This window comes from Equus quagga, chromosome 1 (genome assembly GCF_021613505.1).
Source record: "Equus quagga isolate Etosha38 chromosome 1, UCLA_HA_Equagga_1.0, whole genome shotgun sequence".
In the NCBI taxonomy this organism is placed as follows: domain Eukaryota; kingdom Metazoa; phylum Chordata; class Mammalia; order Perissodactyla; family Equidae; genus Equus; species Equus quagga.
Window position 1 is genome coordinate 114,388,013 of NC_060267.1, and position 15,011 is coordinate 114,403,023.

The window sequence follows — 15,011 nt, forward strand, 5'->3', positions numbered from 1 at the left end:
ACTGAAAAATGATCAGCAAATATTTATTGATGACCATTTGCAAATATTTATTGTTCCCCCATTCTAATCTCTGCCAGTTTCCCAGGGTAGGGCTCAAGAACTACAACACTGCCCATTGTCCTGGGGAGGTTGATATGCATACATTATGTCTAGATGACATGATAAATGATAAGTCATTAAGTCCTCCAATGAGCACCACACAATAATTATCACAGTAGTTTAGAGAGGCGAGAGAGAAATGCAAGCCACAGCAGTGAAAAGAGGCCCTTTAAGAAAGGTAGGATTTGAGCTGGCTCTTCAAGATTGGGTTAAAAGGATGGAGAAGACAACAAAGACTATTCCACAATGGACAAGGTGAAGGCATCCAATATAAGTGGGGAGCTGTCTAGGAACTTACTATGTGCTTGAAGGACAAGAGGATGGCTTTACTGGGGGAAGAAAGGGGTGTGAGTTTGGATAAAGTGCATAGTGACCAACTATTAAAGTTCTTCAAACATAGGCTAAAGAGTTTGAACTTGACCTGAAAGGTAAGGGTCAACAAATATTTGGAATGTGAGCCTCAACTTTCCAGAGCACATATCACAATTTTTTTTTTTATTAAGCCTTTTTTTTCAAAGAGCAGTTTAAGGTTCACAGCAAAATTGAGGGGAAGATGCGGAGATTTCCCATATATCCCCTGACCCCACACATGAACAGCCTCCTCTATTATCAACATCCTGCACCAGAGATGTACATTTGTTACATGTGATGACTTACATTGCCACATCATAATCACCCAAAGTCCATAGTCTACCTTAGGGCCCCACCCCCCCTTTTTTTTTTTTTGAGGAAGATTAGCCCTGAGCTAACTACTGCCAATCCTCCTCTTTTTGCTGAGGAAGACTGGCCCTGAGCTAACATCCATGCCCATCTTCCTCTACGTTATATGTGGGATGCCTACTACAGCATGGCTTTTTGCCAAGCAGCGCCACATCCACATCCGGGATCCGAACCGGCGAACCCCACGCCTCTGAGAAACCAAATGGGCGAACTTAACCGCTGCGCCTTAGGGCTCACTCTTGGTGTTATGCATCACACATCACAACTTGATAAAAGCGCTTCATCCCTCTAAGACTAGGTGGAACCTAAGACTCCTTAATTCTTAGTACTAATAAGTTATCAACATTTGCTCATCAAGTCAAATGCCTTTTACCATCCTGGGTACAAGCAGCTATTTTGAACAAAAAAGCAAACAGATGAAAGTAATCATAAAGGATGGCCTGGGATGTAGGATGTAGAGTCAGTCAATAAAACATTACTAAAACAACCCAGACAATAGATCCTGAAAATATTTGAAATGGAAGGATCTAATGGAAGGTGTGCTGAAGGATGAGCTTGGAAGTTAGAGAGCTGGAAAGGGAAATAACATAAGACAAGACAGGAGGGTTCACTTATAGCAGGTTGAGGAAAATCTCTTTTGCTAAAATAAACAACTCAACTTCAACTTATTCAGTAAATATTTATTAGCAATCTAATATGTACCAGCACAGTGCTAGAACATTTATAAACTTTTTCTGAAGTAATTCTTGTAAAATCAGTATTAACATTCTCTTTTTATAAAAGATGAGGAACAGCTCAGAGAAATTAAGAAACTTGTTCAAGATCCCACACTCTTTCAGCTCTGTCATGCTGCTCTCTGAGATGAGATGAAATGTAAGAGAAAAGACGGAAAAAATCGCTAGCCTAGTTGAATTTACATTAAAAATATTGATTAGGAGTTATTACCTAATTAGTAGTTTAGTACTATGAAGAGTTCAGCATGAAACAAATATTTTCCCTACTCTTCTTATTTGAAAATTAAAATTGCTTTTGTACTCTAAGTAGAAACAAAAGCTATTAAACTTGATAACAATAAACCTGATCACATTAAACTTTACTTTCAAGACTAGGGTTTGACAAACAATAATTTCATTTGATGGGTAGTAGTGTGACATAACCAAAGGGAATGAAATAAATTGTGTGTGGAATCCTCTAACGGGTATATAGTGAAACTTATTTGGATGATTAAGAAAAAGAATAACTGAGAATTTTTTCCTTGAGTATTTTTGGTTTTCTTCTTCTTGTTTCAGATAACTGAGCCAATAGTGCATATTTTATCACACAGTTGTCAATTCCTCACCTCCCAGTGTCTGGAAATATGCTCAATGAAAATTTGATGGTTGAATGACAGACTAACTGGCAGGCTGTTGGGCCAGAGACAACACTTATTGTTCTAGAAGCGATAATTAGTCAGATAGCTTAGCACAATGTCATTCATTTGTTCAAGATTCTGTAGATTCTCACCATTTCACTGAGTAATTGCCCACATTCTTACAATGAAAGAACCTCAAATCTGCTCCCCACCTACCTGCACCCTCTTCCTCTGGCCACATCGCCACTTCTCTATCCGTTGATCTCTCCAGTCCAGTCGCACTAGCCTTCTTGCCCGTCTCAACAGCCCAGGCGTGCACGCTCCTTAAGGAGGAGTTCTCCGTACTTCTCTCTGCCTGGAATGTTCTTCCCATTCCTTTTCCTCCTTCAAGTCTTTGCTCAAATCTCATCTTCTCAAAGAGATCTATAAGGAGTGCCCACCCCATTTAATTCTGCTACCAGGTGCCACCTCTACCCACTGGCATTTCCACTCCTTTTTCCTGTTTTCCTTTTATTTTGCCTACAGTGCTTATCACCTTTTAACATAATATGTAGTTCACTTAATTCTTAAATTTATTTATTATTTTTCCATTATAATCATACATATAATGAAAACAGGAATCTTTGTCTCTCCTGTTCACTAACGTATCCCGGGAATCTGGAACAAATCATAGATTCAAAAAATATTTTGAATGAATGAATGAATGAATAAATAATAATAATGGTAAATAATAATGGTTCATGTTTTCCAAGAGCATTTACTTACTAACAGTGTTAAGTGTTAAACTGCCTACTAAGCTTGATGACAATTTTTTTTCACTTAAGCCTCATAACAAATGTTTGAGGAAATTGAGATTTAGGTTAAGTAATATGCCAAATTTTCACAGCTAGTAAATAGTTGTCAAACTCCAAGTCTTGAAACCCTCTCTACATATTGCTGTAGCCAGAACATATTTAAAAACATATTAACTCTTTGCTCTTAATTAGGACATCCCAGCATCCGAAGGAAAGGTTGTAGAACATGGAACTTATTTGCTATAAAAGTAAAGGTCTCTTGGGAATGATGTTGGAATTTGGTCAAAATTCTAAATTTTGATTCAAGATTAAATAATGCACTATAGCAATATTTCTAAGGGAGCAAAGGAAAGTTTTCTTTCTTTTTTTTTTTTAAAGATTTTATTTTTCCTTTTTCTCCCCAAAGCCCCCCAGTACATAGTTGTGCATTTTTTTTAGTTGTGGGTCCTTCTAGTTGTGGCATGTGGGATGCCGCCTCAGCATGGCTTGATGAGCAGTGCCATGTCTGCACCTGGGATCCAAACCAGCGAATCCCTGGGCTGAGGAAATGGAGTGCACGAACTTGACAACTCGGCCACAGGGCTTGCCCCCGGAAATTTTTCTTAAATTATGTGACTGTTTACTTCATTTTTCCATCAGCTGCTAATTGTGATTGGATTCATAAACTGAAAGATTATTCAAAAACATATACAAGTGAGTTCATCTCAGTTCTTTGAAATCCAGATAGACTGCACGATTTTATGTGACATCTCTATTATATGAAGGTAAACTATATTTTTATTAAAATAAAAATATTTCAATGATTTTATATTTTTGTTTCATTTTTAAGACATACAGCTTTTCTATCATACTACTAACATATTAAAGCCTCTTTCTGTCTCACTCAAATTGAGTGTCAAAGTTCAGTTAAAAAGGTTTTAAACACGCCAACCACATCCGTTAAGCTCCAGTAGCTTAGAAATCTCATAATTATTCAATCGTCTGATAGTAATACCGTATTTTAAAATGCAATCTTATTTTCAACATAACCTTAAAATGAGATAGTAGCAGATAAGAAAAATATCCAATTTGTAAAAATCTCTAAACTACAAATTGTTCTATTAAAAAGCAAAGGAAAAACAACCAGAAAAATGTACATTTTAATTTGGTGCAACTGCAGCACATGGCAAAATGGAAAATGATTCTCCTATGAAAGGCAGTCTTCCCTTTGTCAAAGCGCTGACAAGGCAAACATAACTTACTTACTGATCTTTTTCATTTTAAAATAAAAGAATTGTCTCAAGGAGACAAAAAGAAGGTAAAGAGGCTTCATTATATAAAACCAGTGAGGGCAAAGATAACTTACAAAAAGGTATGTCATATGAGGTGCAGCGAAGGAAAATAAGGGGTTTCCTGTTTTGATAAGTGGAGACATTTATTACTCCATTTAGAAGGCCGCGGTTGCTTCTTTCCTTCCATAGGGAGACCGCACCATCTTGAAAATATTTTAGAGGGACTGCTACCAAGGACTGTTTTCTTCTTCCTTCCTTCTTTCCTTTTGAAAAATTTTGATAAAATATACCTAACATAAAATTTACCATTTCAACCATTTTTAAGTGTTCAGTTCTGTAGCGTTAAGTACCCTCACATTGTTGTGCAACTAACTTTTTTTTTCTTTACATTCATAAACAAAACATTTTATGGTCATCTTGCTTGCTTTATCATCTCTTGTTCATCTGAGCCACACACTAGGAAACAGATAAGGGACAGGGTACATTTCTTAGGGAGTTCCATAACCGCAGGATTTCAATTTCCCCAATGACGTGTGTAATACAAGAGCATTGATGAGCCTGGCAGTTAGGACCACTTTTGCCTGCCTTTACTTTTGCTTTCCTTCTGTAAATTCATGTGATTCTCATAACCGTTACCCAAAGTGTATTCCTTAGATCATCAGTTCTGGGGAAGTTTGCAGGTGTTACCCAGAAAAGGAGTACGTGCTCAAATAAATTTGAGCCCACTATGTTAAACAGGTTTCTTTTCTGAAGGGGCTTAGAATTTGTCATTTGCTGGGGTGCGTTGTGACCCTATAAGTCAGAGAGGTGGCCTGCAGGTTTCACAAAGATATTTGACCACTGAACTTTACTACTCCTTGAGAAGGTTTCAGGACTATTTTGCATTGGAGCACAGTTCTATAGATCTGTTATTCTGATTTTTACAATATTTTTTGGCACTAAAAACAAAAAAAACACATTTAATTTGATGTTTCATCACCTTTGAACCTGCTATTACTTTTCATGTCCATCATCTTCATCCCAAACTGCCACCTGGTTACTTCAAAACTGTGTCTTTCTGCCATTTGTTCACCCTGCCCAGCATTTTCACTCTCAAAATTGTACATCCCTTCAAAAGAGGCCATGACAGGAAATATACAAAAAAAGTGAGAAAGAGGAAAGAAACTCATTAAGTAAGTCTTAAAAAACAGAAAAATCCAAAACATACTGAAAGAAAGCCTTGCAAGAGAGGTGGCTCAAGAGATTTGTGTCATGGGCGGGCACCGAGAAAGTTCTAATGGGGCTCTCTCAGCATACCCTTTGCAGACTTTCCTCCCTGAGGGCAGCACTGGGGAGAGACATATCAATCTTCTGTTTAATGCCGTATCCAGTTTGGCCGACACACTCCAACTCACTGCTACTGAAAGAAAAGAGTGACTTCTCCAGACCCTAGGAGGAGGTCAGAGTCCTCTCTGACTGAAGAGGACAATGAGTCACAGACCCAGCCAGTGCCAACTGATAGGAGCCAAGCACATCAGCCACAACGAAAAGCAATCTTGAGCTGCTTGAGATTGCTGGCTTCGCTCTTAAATTTCATTCTTCCGCAAAGTCAACACTAAACCACCACCACTTGATAAGAACAATAAGATTTTGTGCACTTTTAGCAATATTTATTTACGGCATACTCTGTGGTAGACAATGAACCAAGTCCATGGGCACTGGAAAGGTATTCATTTTTACAAAGAAAGATCAAAGACATTTTGACGTGGACACTGGGAACAGCAATCTCTTTAGCCAGAATTTCCAAAGCAGAATGCCTGCAAATGCTAAACAAACCTTATAGGAGTCTTGGAAAATGGGAAACTTTCCTTCTTTAGACCATTATGGCAGTGGCTGGTCAATATCTTAATTGTCTAAGATCATTGCAACGCTCTGTGAAAGGCAGCACACTGGTAAGTGCATGCTTGCCTAAATTGGGAACTCCCTGAGTTTTTTCTCACAGGTCTTCCCTTCTCTCTGACTATTGGTAAAGAATGGTCATTGGCTCCTGCAGGGCTTTCAAATCTCTTCTCATCCCAGTCTTGGACTCTCTCTCTCTAACTCTGTCTCTCTCTTTCTCTCTTTTTCCTTAGTCCCTCTTTCCTATCCACTAACCACGCTCCCAGCATAGTTTCAATAAGAAGCACAATCACTCTGAAAACAAGAGTCAGGAAAACACAGGAAGATAGGTTATCTAATGGTAACATATGCGTTTTACCCTATGACAAAGTCCTCATTAAAGACAAGTGTTGTGGATTGCATTGTGTCCCCAAAAGATACATTGAAGTTCTAAAACTCCAGTACCTGTGAATATGACCTTATTGGGAAATAAGGTCTTTGCAGATAATCAAGTTAAGATGAGGCCATAGTGGCTTAGGGTGGGCCCTGAATCCAAAGGTCTAGCTACTTATAAGGAGAGAGATTTGGAGACAGTACTTGGACACAGAAGGAAAAAGGCCATATGAAAGTACAGGAAGACACAGGAGCGAGGTTGCTATCAGACAAACAACACCAAGGATTGCCAGCAACCCCCAGAGGCTATGAAGGGCCAAGGAAGGATTCTTCCCTAGATCCTTCGGAGGAAGCATGGTCCTGCCAACCCCTTGGCTTCATAGTTCCAGCCTCCAGAACAGAGAGATAACAACATCTGTTGTTCTAAGCTGCCCACTTTGTGGTAACTTGTTACAGGAGCTCTAGAAAACTACTACACAACTGAGCACAAAGGTCTAGGTACTTGCATGAAAAGGGGAAAAGAAATAATTTGGGGAAAAGAAATAATTTGGTAGAATGAAACCTAGATTTACATCCTAGTAAGTTATCCAGCACATCAGGAAGTTCATGCAGGACAGTAGCATCTTACAAGTTATTAGTAACTGTGGCTCCTTTCAGTTTACAAATACATGTTGAATGCCTCTTCTGGGCCACTGGAAGGTAAATAAGATCGTGTCTGTACCCTGAAAAGGGTAAAGTGCAACAAATGCATGACCACGTGCTTTCAATAAATGCATAAGGACGTTGTAGAGGTAGAAAGAAAGAGAACTTCATGTGAATATCAAGGTCTGGAGAAGGCTTCCACAAGAAAATACAGCCTCAGCTGGAGTCCTGCAGGATGATTAGCTGTTGACCAAGGGGAAATGGTATACGGGGCATCTGAGGCAGCATAACCAACATCAAAGGTGTAATATGGTGCATGATGACAGAGTAAATGCTAATGTGGAAGGGAAGCCTGGAGAGGTAGATAGAGACCAGGATGTGAAAAGTCTCAAGTATCACGCTAAGACAGGAGTCCAGACCTTATAGTGTGCAAATGGGAACTGATGACAGCTTTTAAACTAAGAGGTCAGATTCTCATTTTGCATGTTTCACCTTAGTGTAGAAGACAAACCAGAGGGAAACAAGGCCCCATGGATCAGGATTAGACTTGAAAATTGGCTGAGCCTGGAGTGAGGTCTCACACTGGGAAAGATGAAGGGCACTGAGGCTCAACCCAGCACACACTGCACCACTAGAAATACGTTAGGGACTATTCCACGGCTGGTGAACGCCTCTCTGTCAGGCTCTCTGTGACCTGGTAAGAAGGGTTCATAGCCTCAGACTGATTCGATGTCATGTAGTCCCTATTGGTCATCTCACAGCTGATTAAATTAAAGCCTTACAGGTGTCTTTCTTTCCCCATCCTTTTGTAATGTAGTGGAGAATAGGTGTTTTGTATTGAACCACTAATCGATATGCCTAGAAAATGTTAAGATGTAGCACAGCATTTTCCTCTAATGGATTCATGGACACGAACTCTATCCATCATAATACGCTCAAAGAACAGACTGAAAACTGCAGGAGATGGACCGCAACTTTTCTCAGTGCCAACTATTGATACCAAATGATCCATCAAACCTTCTTGTGGTGGCATGCCCTGGGTCACCAGACAGCTCGGGTATCTTTGCATATTGGGCTTCTTGTCCTGCCATTTAAGGCTTTCCAGTAACTTTGCTCCTCTTCAATCAGGAAGCTTCTCCCAGTGCTCTCAGTTTGTCTGTCCATCCTTGTACCTTCTGATGAATGTCAGATGTGGCATTAACGTTCCTTTGCCTCCTGGCTCACATGCATAGTCTCATGATTCTTTATCCACTCCTAATTTTTCTTGACTTGCAACCTCTTGAAAAACCGAGTAAAATGGCTGTCCTTTGGTTGGATACAGAGTGATGTAACTTCCCCTAAAAACAATTTTTTGGGGGCTTATATTTACGTAGTCCCAATCTACTCTTTCTTGGCAAAGAAAGACTTGCCAGCAGAAGAAATTATACGCAGAGTGAAAGGATAAATCAGTCATCACCTATGTGATTTGAGCTACAATAACCTATGAAGAACCTCGAATTTGAAAAGAAGATTTTCCTGTTGACACAACACTTTGTTTTGTTCAAGCTAGTACAAGCATTTTACCTTTTTCTGTAGCAAGGGATGACAAGGACTTTTAAACAGGGTTTTACCTAGGGGAAAAAATACATTGTAGAAAAGCATAACTTTAATAATATTTATAATATAATATTTAATAATATTAATAAAGAGAAATCTGTAAGTGAGAGAAATTTAACTCAAACTAACTTAAACAAAAGGCACACCTTACCTTAGTTACCACTGGAAATTCAGGGCTTAGAGAGCAAAATACTTAAAGAGTCTCCAGCGATCTTGTTGGTTATCTCTCTTCTCTTTCTTTATTCTGCCATCTTTTAGAGCCTCTTTTTTCTATACTACCCTCATTTTCTTCTTCTGTGAATCTGATGAGCTAGGTAGGTGTGGGCATAAAAATTGTTCTTTTTTTCAGTTGAAATCATTCCAGTTTAGAGGCTAGAAGAAAAAGCATCTCTCCCCATATAGCCATCTATGAAGTCTCTGAAAAGCATTGTGATTGAGTCTGTTGGGCTCTGCATCCATTTCTGAGCCAATCACCATGGCTATGTAAGCGGGAGAGAGTGATTAACCGCCCATCAAACTACTCTGAGTGGAAGTAGAGGCACCCTAAAAGAAGCGGAATGTTGTTACAAAGGAGGGCATGGAATGCTGGGCTGGGGTTGGGGAGGAAGCGAAAAAAGGCTTTATCAGTGCTCTGAATCTCAGCTAAAGACAAGCGTGAGTAAAGGTAGAAATTTCTCCCAGCACAGTAAAATCACAAGGAATACAGGAGAACAAACCAATGAAGTATTCCATCTATTGCTGTGACAACGGAGACTGGATACAACTCTTACTTCCAGCCAAAAGTTTCTAACAGAGAAATCAGGCCACGTTTACCAAGGCTGCTTTGCATACTAAAATGTGTGTGTGCATGCAAATTGTATTCAATGTATAGAATAAAGTCACGAGATAAATCATTTCCTCAGAATCTTTTGGTTGCAGAATTCTTCATCCTGATAGTTTTGTTCTATCCGTTAGGGAGAGCTGTTACTCTTTAACTCTATTCTACAACCAGCAAAAAAAGAAACAAAAGGAAAAATCGACTAGTCTTTACTCCTTCTGGCAGATTTTCCCACCTCCAAAAAAGATCTCTCTATCCTCCAAATTTTCAGAATGCGTACTCCATACCACTCATAAGACACTTAGCACATTCTGTTTTGAATTCTAGTTGATTATTACATTTTTACATATTCTGTTTAGAAAATTTTTGAATAACATCTACTAAAAAGACAAAGCAATAATAACTAATTCTGTGTAACAACTGTTTCAAATCATCTGCTAATTTTGTGTGTGTGTACATGTATATGTATGTTTGTGTGCGTGAGTATATATGTGTGTGTGTGTGTGTGTGTGTGTGTGTGTATTGCTTGAAATACACCTATGAGAGAGATTTGTCTTATTTTTAGATGAAAAAACTGTGGGTCCAAAGGTGAGTTAATTTGTCCAAGATCAACCACTGAGCAGAAGCACAGCTGTGATTTGAACCCGCATGTGTGTTACCCCCAAGCAACTAGGATAGTTTGGAGAGGACATGATTAGGGAAAGAAAACCAGTTAAATGACTATGGCTGTAATCCAGGTGACAGAAGATAGTGGCTTGCGCTATGGTGATGGCAGGGAAAATGAAGAAATATAGATGGACTTAGGGATATTTTCAGGTAGCATCAACAGATCTTGATGTGGGAGTTGAGCTTTGCTCCACCCACAAATGTTTCCGCCTTTTGGAAGTACTTAGAAAACATACTCTAGGTAAGAGGTTGAAAGTTGGGGAGGATGATGCTGTAAGGCTGCTCTGAGTATTTGTACCGATTCCCCGGCAGACCCTCTCCTGAATCAGGTAAGCTGGGGAAGGAAACTAGTAGGTCAATGTCTTGGGCAATCACTATCTTAAGAGCCAGAGGGAATTTACAAGAGGGACAGAACCCTGGTTGTACTCTCCTTCAGCGCTCAAATTGAGAGGCAGGGTATTGGAGAAGCAATATTTGAGGATCAAACAATTAGCCACTTTGGAGTATTTAAAGAACTCCTAAGACAGAACAGAAGTTTCCCCATCTCTGCTAACTGTGACCCCAAGAAGACTTGTGAGTCACTGGCCTGGACCGCCATGAATTTGGCACTCTTCCTGATATCTGCCTGTTACTTTTGCATCCAGGTTGCCTATGAACACATAGATGCTCTCAGTAAACTTCTAACTTTTCAAATGAGGAATGCACGTTTGAACACAAATTTTACTTATTGGAAGGCAGTAATGGCTTTAAACTGTACTAATGAATAGCTAATTAAGGTTGGGGAAATCTTGTTAAATTTTCAAAACCAAATTTAACGTTTATAAGACTGTGATACTCAGTCATCCATTAAAGTGGTAGTAATTATCTATTAGTCTAGTGACATTCAGTGCCACAAAAGGTTATAAGTTAAATGGCTTCTATTTAGGGGACCATTTCCAAATTAGAACTGGAAAAATAAAAGAATTTGAGTCATATACGTATGGATTAAAATCAAGATTTATAGCAGCAATGTAAAATGTAATATATTCCTTTGGCATATATTTTCTTCCCCTTTCCCTCTCTACCATCTTTCCCTTCGTCTCTCCCTCCCTCCCTCCATCCTTTCTTTGTCTTCCCTTCTCCTTTCTCTCTGTCCTAATCTGTCCTCCTTTATTGTTTTGTAACATCTCCTTATGTTCTTTCCAAAATTATCCAGCAGAGGGCGATGTTCTTTGCTTGAATTTTATAAACCTGCATGAAAGTGAGTTCTTAAGCCTTGGCTTTCTCTTTCTGCGGGTAACAAATATGGGATTTTCACACTTTCCTGGGCCCCTAAACGTTCTTTTTTTCTCTTGCATTTCTCTGAAGTTAACAATACCGTGTGAACGCACCAAGAAATAATGGTCTGTTTTTGTTTCATTAACAATCTGTTTATTGTTTCTAAATAAAAATGTGCTCCATAAGACATATTTTAAAAACCAGTTAAAAATGAAGTAATCCCAAGGTCTAATTTTATGTTGCCGTAAAACTCCTTCCTTTACGTGTGCAAGTAAGCATCAAATAGTAAAGTTGGAAAATCAGAGTCATAAATTAATAGTAAACAAGCAGAGAGAAAGCAGCACTAAGAAAGTCATTATATTAAAGCTCATAGAAGTTATGGTTCAATTGTAATCAGCATAATGTGGTTGCTTTGTATTTACGTCTGTGAGCAGTAATTTACCCTCTGCAGAGAGGGGGAGATATCCTGGCAGACACACTGTGGAATTACATGTGAAGATAACAGAAGTTTTGGGTCAGGAAACTTCTCTTTAACTAATCTTTACATTAGAGAAAATATAGCATATCTTAGTGTTTCTCATTTTAAAAAATGAGTTAAAAAATGTCATTCATTTGCAGTGAAATCACTTCTAGGATTTAATATTTGGTCTGGTGATATCTCGGAAGGCTTTCTTCAATCCTAGATGCTTGTTCCTAGAGTTTTGGGAATATTATGTTCATAGTTATTTGTTAGGTGGCTGGTCGGTTGGTTGATTTTAATTTCATGAGTACTGTCTTAAATTTTTAACTAAAGAGAAATATAGAGTGTAAGGCAAAAGTCATTCATTCATTCATTCATTCATTCATTCATTCAACAATAACTATTGAGCTCCCACATTCTTACCAAGTACAGCACCTGGGGAGGTTTTCCAGGTGAGGAAATGGAGACATGGTCCCTCTTCTCACAGAGCCTTCGCTTTCGACCCTCCTCTTTACTCTCAGTCCCAATTATCAGTTGAGTGCAAGTCCTTTCACACCATTTGATATCCATTTTTTTGCATGTATATTTTTTTCAGCTTTACTGAGGTATAACCGACAAACAAAATTGCAAGATGTTTAAAGTGTACATTGTGATGATTTCATATACAACATTCATTTTTATACGTATATGCCCCTTTTGATTGAGTATGTGTTTTCACTTAAAGGGGATTCAACCATTTCTGTTGTGTTATGCCTTGTTTTGTTTGTTCCATATTATCACTCTATTAACTTCAGGATCTGCAGCCTGACTGCATGATTATCAACCCTTCCTTAGTATTATAAATTACAGATGTGTCGCCATTTATTTTACAGTCCCACATGGGCAAATTATAAGCAGTCATGTATTTTTACTATTGAGAATAATTTGGTAAGGAACATTCTACCTCTTAGCATGCATTCTACCTTCCAGCTCACTCCCTGTAGTGCTCCAAGGTCAACACTTCCTTAGACCCCGTGGGGACCTACAATCCTTCCCTTTGGCCACCTGAAGTCCACTCTTTTCCCCTCGCCCAGTTTTCATTCCATAGTCACTCATTAAAATCACTCTTCTGCATGCATCCTCACCCTTACCTCCCTGTGCTTTTTCAGTTCACTTTGCTCACTAGCAAAGACTAACCTTGGATAACTCCAAATTTCTACCTAGTCGCTGCCTCTGTCTGTGCTGTTGACACATCTGGAGAAAAATCACAAGCAGACTGACCAGTCTCACTTGAGATTCATGAAGTCAAACCTCCAAAAGTCCTTTCAGGCTGCCTGGCTGTACTGTGTTTCCTAGTCAATTCCTTCTCTGGGTCTCCTAGATGGCTATTTCACACCGTCTCCTGTCTTGTCAAACCTCCAACACCCCTCTTCCTAATTGAGATATTAAAACGATCAAAAGAAAATGAGAAAATCTCCAGGTACTGTATGCACCAACTCAGGAGGTCCATACCCATATATTCTTTCTTATCTCCAGTTTCTGCTGTTCTCCCTTCTTCTCCAAAGCCCAGCCCCTCCTTTTGCACTCGGGATTCCAAAATGTACTTCTCTCTATTTCTCAAACACTTCAAGCCTGCTCCTGCCTCACGGCCTTTGTTTTAGATATTACCTTACCGAGACATCTCTTTTTTCCAGGTTACCACATTATTCTCCACTCACCTTTTTCACAGGCGCACCTTACTACTCACTTAATATTTTGCTGCCCCCACACAAGCATACTAGATGTCCATTATCTTGCACTACATTTTTGCATGCATGTATTCCCCTATAAACAGGTATATCATTCACCTTTTTAAAATTATACTTATTGTGTGTCTCCCCATCCTAGAAAGTAAGCTCAGTGAGAACAGGAGTTCTTTGGGGTTATTTTAGTTTTTATCTTTTATTCTCTGAAATATATTGCCAGTTTCTAACACAGATCTTGGACGTAATAGATGCTCTATAATACTGGTTGAATGAATAAATGAATATCTCTACATGTACATGTATAAAGACTAATCTAAAAGATTAACCTAAATTAATCTAAAAAGATTAATTCCCCAACAGTGGAATTGCTGGGTCTGATAGCATATCCTTTTAAAATATGATATTTTCTGCTAAATTCTCCTCTAAAAGGGCTAGGTCAATTTACAGTCCTATAAATAGTATATAAAAGTATTTGTTTCTTTACAATTTTATGAACATTGTATGTTACTAGTTTCAGTAATTTTTGTCAATCTCATAAACCAAACAAATCTTCATTTTAAATTGCAGTTCCTAAATTACTTGCTGGGTTGAGCATATTTTCATGTCTTTATTGGTCCTTTGTATTTCTTAATGAGGAGCCTCACTTTCTAGGCACTCCTTAAGATTTCCAGATAAAATGTAACTAGTATATTGAATAAACAGGACCCTGGGGCTCAATTCTAAAGCAACTATTTCTCTCCCGATTTCTCTTTAGATTTCTTCAGTGGAACTTGTTCTTCCCCTGCCCTGGGTGAAAAATTGGGCAACTTCATTTCTAGTCGCTTTTGGGTAATACAAATGGCATAGAGTATAAATACCATATAAATAGTACGCAAATAGTATAAATTTATAAAATACAAATAGTATACAGATAGTATGTAAGAAGTACAGATTTAGAAAGTGCACTTTCTCATTTAATAAATAAAACTCCAAAACTGCTTAAAATTGAAACCTCTCTGCTCTCACTTTGAGCTGTGGAGGAGGGGTCTAGTTAAGAAAGGGGGATGCGGCTGCCTTTTTCATTCTCTCTTCTACTCTCCCAGCTTTGTTCCTCTCCCAGCTTTGCCACCTTTAGTTTCTGGTCCATGTGGGGTTGGGAGATTGGGGAGGGAAAGAGGGGAGTAAGGGGGGTACAAAAAGGCCTTAGTTGATAGATACTCCAATAGGATGGGAGGGAGTTTTCTCTGCCTGGCGGATATTTAAGACAGACTCTCACATGGGGCTTCTGCATGGCCTCTGTTGGGATCTCTCATCTTTTGAGCTATGTGACTGCCTGGGAATCCTGCAGTTCAGTTCCAATTCCTCTCTGCTAAGGTTTGTTCCGC